Source organism: Syzygium oleosum, unplaced genomic scaffold (genome assembly GCF_021117445.2).
Source record: "Syzygium oleosum isolate NSW1041296 unplaced genomic scaffold, Sole_v2.1 Sole_v2.40, whole genome shotgun sequence".
Classification (NCBI taxonomy): Eukaryota; Viridiplantae; Streptophyta; class Magnoliopsida; order Myrtales; family Myrtaceae; genus Syzygium; species Syzygium oleosum.
Window position 1 is genome coordinate 4,313 of NW_026607524.1, and position 6,802 is coordinate 11,114.

The window sequence follows — 6,802 nt, forward strand, 5'->3', positions numbered from 1 at the left end:
CCGTTAAATTTGAACGGTAGATAGCAAAAATAGAAGTTATGCATGAATTATCCAAGTTAAATATTTATATTAGATTAGGATATATTTATTCATCTGTAATGATAAATCTCATCAAGTATGACAGTCCCCGCATCCCACATATCGGGACTTGAACGAGGAGGAGGAACACGCATAGATTGATTTATAACCATTGTGAGGTCTTTGTCGGGACTTTTAAACCCGCCTTTTGGGGTAGGGCACGCCACCAACGTTCATCCTTATTTCTTCTGGAAAAAAGAAGCCAACTGGGTCGTCTCTGTTGACCCCGGAACGTGGAAATTGGACTAATTCGTCTTTGCTAACCCCGGCATTAGGGAGAGCAGCTTTAAAACTTTGGTTCATGATCAATTTCTTTACCTCGCCCTCCAGAAGTTGCTTATAATCTTACTCTTCTCGAGTTGAAAGAAAGTCGGTGGCCGTCTTTGAAAAGATGATTATCGATGCACCGAGAAATGTTTCCTTTGCTTTCTGGATTTCATGCCTGATCCTCTTCATCCCAGGCACTCCTGTCAGTGCAGAGACATATCTTCAAGAGAGGTGCGCAGATAGGGGCAACTACGCTCGTGCTGTAAGTACCAGGACAACCTCGGCCGCCTCCTCTCCGGGGGCTTGACAACAAAGGACCCATTTACGGTTTCTACAACACGACGGAAGGTGAAGATCCGGACAAAGTTTATGGTCTCTTCCTCTGCAGGTAAATCACAAGCTTCAAAGATACCAGAAAATTTCAACTTTTGAGTATTACCTTTCAATTCAATCATTATAATCTTTGGAGTCGGCTCACTCGGCACTAGGATTTATAATGGAACTGATATATTGGTCTTAATTGAAATCCTCTACAAAGTACAGTGATCCAATGCCAACCCAAAAATTGCTATCCAGATTTAAGTGACTAATAATGCAACTTTACTATTCCTCTTTAGACCGGATGTTGCCGCCAATCTCTGTCAGTCTTGCATCAATTCAGCTACCAAACTCATCGTAGAAAGATGTCCAGGACAGAAAGAGGCGACCATATGGTACGATGAGTGTTTTGTGCGCTACGCTAACAGATCTTTCTTCTCTATCATGGAGACAGAGCCGATTATTTTCATTGTCAACCCTGCGGACGTGGAGCAAACTTTTGATAATGAGGACTTTGATACAAAAGTGACGGATTTCGCGAGGAATGTCACAGACTTGGCGATCTCCAAAGAAAGCTTATACGGTACCATAAACATTAATGTCTCAAGTTCAGTGACCCTGCATGAGCTTGCACAGTGCACCCCCGACATATCAAAGTCAGATTGCAAGAGTTGCTTGCTTAATGCTATTGAACAGTATCCTACCGTTCTTAATTATAAAAGGGGAGGTGCGAGAATTCTTCAGCCAAGTTGTAATATGCGGTACGAACTGCATCGTTTTCATGGGGAACCTCCAACTAACAAAACCAGCACCGAGTCTGGCACTAAAGGTATGGGTTATATAATACTAAAAAATGTGCACTCAATTTTTCATGGTAAGCGTATAGTGGCATCATTCCATTGCTTCTCATTCTCAATATAAGCTGTTTTGTGTATGATATTGCACTTGACTTGCTTTTACGATCTGAACTATGATCATACTCTCTTGCTTTCACCGAGTTCTTGGTACTATTTACAATTGGTGAAAAAAAAATCTGCAGATTTGTGGTATGTTTAGATGTAAGGAATTTCTCTGTCTTGACAGGGGTCAAACGAGCTCCATGGATTGCAATTGCTAGCTCAGTAATTGGATCGTGTTTACTAATAAGTATGGTGAGTTCGTGCATGTTTTTGAAGAGGAGAAAGAGATTGAAGAAAGGTATAAGTAAATTCATCTTGCTTGCCATTGGAATGAACATCTTCTAACCTTTACCTTATGAGAGTATGCTATTGGATCTCAGAGAAGGAAAATAGCCAAGAGGTTCAATTACTTCATCTGAGACAAGAGATTGGAGAAGAATTTTCAAAGGAAAACACTCGAGGAGGAAAGCCGGTGGCTTCTCAAGAACTATCTTTGATACGATTAGACATCATACGGGCGGCCACAAGAAACTTCTCCAATGAATGTAAACTTGGGGAAGGTGGGTTTGGCCCTGTGTACAAGGTAAGCATTCTAGTGACTCAACACCAATTTATGGGGAAATTGGGAAAATCTTCTAATGGTAGCAAACTGGCAGAGTCGTTATCCATAACATGAACTGAATCGAATTTGGTTATCATTAGTTATTCTCACATAGGGATTTGACAACCGACTTTATGCCGTTTCAGGGCATATTGGCAGATGGAAAAGAAATTGCAGTTAAGAGGCTTTCAAGAACCTCAGGCCAAGGACTTATCGAGTTGAAGAACGAAGTCATCTTGATTGCCAGACTACAACACAGGAACCTCGTCCGATTATTGGGATGCTGCTTGGAAGAACAAGAAAAACTCTTGATATATGAATACATGCCCAACAAAAGCCTAGATGTCTTCCTTTTTGGTTTGAGCTTTAGCCGATGCTATGAATTTTTTAGCTAGTTAATTGTAGTTTTATAAAGTTGAGTTTCAACTGAGTCACTCGTTGTCGACAGATTCAAATATGGGACATAGTTAATTTTAGTTTCATAAAGCCGAGTTTCATATGAGTTTCTCATCATTGACAGATACAAATATGGGGCAATCTCTAGATTGGAAGATGCGCGTGAACATTGCCTGTGGAATAGCTCGGGGACTTCTATATCTACATGAGGATTCTCGCCTGAGAATTATCCATAGGGATCTGAAAGCTAGCAATATTTTGCTAGATGGAGAGATGAATCCAAAGATATCGGATTTTGGAATGGCAAGGATCTTCGGTGTAAATCAAGACAAGGCCAACACAAACAGGGTTGTTGGAACCTAGTAAGTGCTTTAATATCATTCTATGTCTGTTACATGTTAGAATGATTCACTAGGCCAACAAAGGACTCTAATGATCAGCTAAACAACACCAAAATGAGCACATTCATATTTTATAAGTTTCATATAGAAAATTACTTTTCTTTGTTTCTTACTTCCAACTAATTGCTCTTCATCACATAATTCCGATTAGTGGATACATGGCACCGGAGTATGCAATGGTAGGACTCTTTTCTGTAAAATCAGACGTCTTCAGTTTTGGAGTTCTCTTGCTAGAGATAATAAGCGGGCAGAAGAACAACGGTTTTCATCTCCAAGAGCACTGTGAAAGCCTTCTCACTTTTGTATGTTCCTAGTCACCATCCCATTTTAATATGAAATTCAAAAATTTCGTGCAGCTGTCCTTGCTTATTTTCCTTGCTAAATAACAGGCATGGAAGTTGTGGTCCGAAGGTCGAGGGTTGGAACTTGTTGATCCATTAATCAAAGAGTCATGTGATGAAGTTGAAGTGCTAAAATGCATACACATCGGTCTATTGTGTGTTCAAGAAGACCCGGTTGATCGACCGGCTATGTCACTCGTGGTTCATATTCTAGGAGGCGATACTATCACACTCAACCCTCCATCGCAGCCTGCATTCTCAGTTGGAAGAGATGTGAAAAAACTTTATTGTATCGTACCCAGTCAAGAAACCTTCACTATTAATGATGTAAGCGTTTCGGATGTTTCGCCTAGGTGACCAAGTATCATCAGCTCGATGTCAATTGATTTCTCTTTTATACAATGGAAATGCAGTTCGAGATAGTTATGATATTTATTTTTATTCTCCATATCTTTTTAGGACTAAGCATATATCTCCCTTATTGTGCATATTATTAATTAATTGTAATATATTTATGTCATGTTACCTTGTATAGTTATCATGTAAAGCTGGCTTTTGTTCTCTTCTTTATACATATGAAAATATATAGAAATTAAAACATTCTCTCTTCTGCATATTTCTTATCTTAGAATTAGAGCTAGACAATCTTGAGCAAATTTTGAGTTGGTTGAGTGTGACACACCCGAGTGCACGCATAAAGCACACCTCGCATCTCGTGTTGATTCTTATCATTTTCGTCACGTACACATAAATGTCAGCCTATTATTATGTAACCTACGCATGTCAGTCAGTTCTATCTTCGGCTCATGAAATCACCTCTTTTCCCAACTCTATCTGACTCCCTTTTCGTCACCTTGAGTTTGAGAGGTTGTTAATGATATATGATTTTACCTTGATCCTTCATTTTTCAGGATTGTGAATATATATTTCCCTTGATTGTGTATATTCTTGATTGATTATGATTAATATCATGAGCCAGCCTTAGTTTTATTTTGCATGTGTTTCCACCTCTCATGCACCATTCCTCATCCGATTTGCATATAAGAGGTGTTCAAATATCACACATCGCTTGACTATATAGAGCTTATATCTTTCGATTATATACATTCGATCCTCTCCACTAATTATCTTAAGTTTTTCGATTGAATTTTCTAATTTCGTGAATTAATAAAATAGAATGATAATTACAGTGTGATCTCTTTTGTATTGTAACAACCATTTCTTAATCCTTGATTTATGCAATCATTGAGTAATAATTTTAAGGGGAAAAAGCCTTCATTAGTGGTGTTTCTATTCTAGTTCACCTCTTATATTCTTGCAGTATGGTACATCTACTCACTTGAAAATATATCTATGACGTCCTAGAGCGTCACATACTAAGGCTTTCACTACTCTTTTCACTTATAGCACAAGCGGAAGGTGTTAAGGAAAATCCTTAATTAATTTTGAAGAATGACAAAACAATCTTTTACTGACCACAATTACACTTAAGTTATTTGATGTAGGTAAATGTAGAGTCATAAGACTTAGTCAATGAAAGGACTTTGTTATCAGACTCAAAATTACTCGTCAGATTCAATAAGTGTTATTTTTGGTAAGTTTATGCGGGACAATCAAATTGATATTTCAAGATATTCTAATTGGCAATCACAAGATTGTTCATTAAACACGAAGAACTACACTTATGGAAACCGTAATTTAATTGTATGGGCGATCAAATCACCTGGAGATAATGCTTCTTCTTCTAACGGCTATGTATCTTCTTTTGGGAAGTTTCTCCAACGGATTGATGTGGAGATCAATCCTCTGAAGACTATCCAATGGATAGATTGGAAGTAAGAGGAGTATAAAAGGAGTGCAAACGTCTTACGAGGAGAATAACCAGAATCGTGTATTCCAAAGTCTGAATAAAGCTTTGTCTTACACACTTGTGATTACTGTATTCCATGTTGTGATTTTAGAAAGAAAATTACTTGAGTGAAGAGTGTACATGATAATGCAATCTATCATCTAAGAAGCACTGCTTTTATAATTTCTTAGTGATTCAATAGTGAAACACAGCCAACAGGCTGCCAGCGTGGAGAGTGGACGTAGGCTTGATAAAGCCGAACCACTATAAAGATCTATGTGCAGTAATCTATATCCCTAAACTTTCATTTATTATTACTAACATTATACTACATACATATCTATCAAATAAGTTTGTTAAAACATCATCTTAGTCATCAGACGATAATTTATATACAAGTTTATCATATGCATCCATCGGACATTGTTCATACGAGTTGTTGACCTCGACTATATTCATTTCACACGTTTAAATTATTGAATTTAATAAAATCACCTATTCACCCCCTCTAGGTGAAAGCACTAGTCGTAACAATTGGTATCAAAGCCTAGTGCTTATTTTTTTTGAAGTGTTATTTTCCTTCTGAGCTAACGATTATTGATGGTTAGTAATGCTGAGTCACGTCACAACAACAGACCGCCTTATTTCAATGGAACTGAGTATAGTGTATGGGAAAACAAGATGAAAACATTCATCTTGGGAATAAATCAAGATATATGGGACATCATTGAACATGAAATCATTCCAAACATTTCAAACGAAACAAAATCCCCAGAAACTTTAAAAGGGCAAAATGAGACACCTTCTTCCGAAGAAATTAGAGAGCAAATCAGACCTCAAGCTCTACCTCTCTCGGCCAAGGAAATTTCCAAAAGGATCCATCTAGATGCAAAGATCAGAATGGCCATATACAATGGTCTTGCAAGTGTTGAGTATAAACGAATTGCAAATCTAAAAACTGCAAAAGAAATTTGGGATCGTCTCAAGCTTGTTCATGAACAGAGAGAGTCAAGGAGACAAATCTCAACATTCTCCTTGGGCAGTACGACTCCTTCACTCAGAATCCAAATGAAACAATTTCCGAGATGCAGAGTAGATTCACTGAGATTGTAAATGGGCTTGAATTCCAAAACAATCCCATCTCAGAACCTATGAAGGTGAACAAGTTGCTGAGAGCTCTTTCAAAAGGGTGGAACAACATTAAAGTTTATATTCGAGAAACTTAGGGGATCAGACTACTCACAGTGGACGAACTTATCGGAACTCTTCAATCCTATGAAACTGAAAAGTTCTTACAAATTGAAGAACCCAAAGGTAAAAAGTCCATTGCTTTAAAAACTAACATTGATTCTGATGACACAGATACAGATTTGGGTGAAGATGAAGATGAAGAGTTGGCTCTAATGGTCAAGAAACTGAGAAAGATGGCATAGAAGGTGAAGATGAATAAGTCAAAGAAGCAATTCAAGAATTCCGAGTCATCAAAGGCCAAGAAGCTAAACTTTCAGAAGAAATCAAATGCCGAAGATGAAGAAAACAAGGACGTGATATGTTTCCACTACAAAAAGAACGGACACATAAAGCCCAAATGTCCTCTTCTAAAAAAGAACAAAGGAAAGTATGAATGATATAAGAAGGCTTTCAAAGCTGAA

The 6,802-nt window shown here is 37.8% G+C and overlaps 1 pseudogene; it reads left to right on the forward strand.

The window, feature by feature from the left end:
- The first annotated feature begins 211 nt into the window (after positions 1-211).
- On the forward strand, positions 212-3,751 carry LOC130135952 (cysteine-rich receptor-like protein kinase 10; annotated as a pseudogene).
- The last annotated feature ends 3,051 nt before the right edge of the window (positions 3,752-6,802 follow it).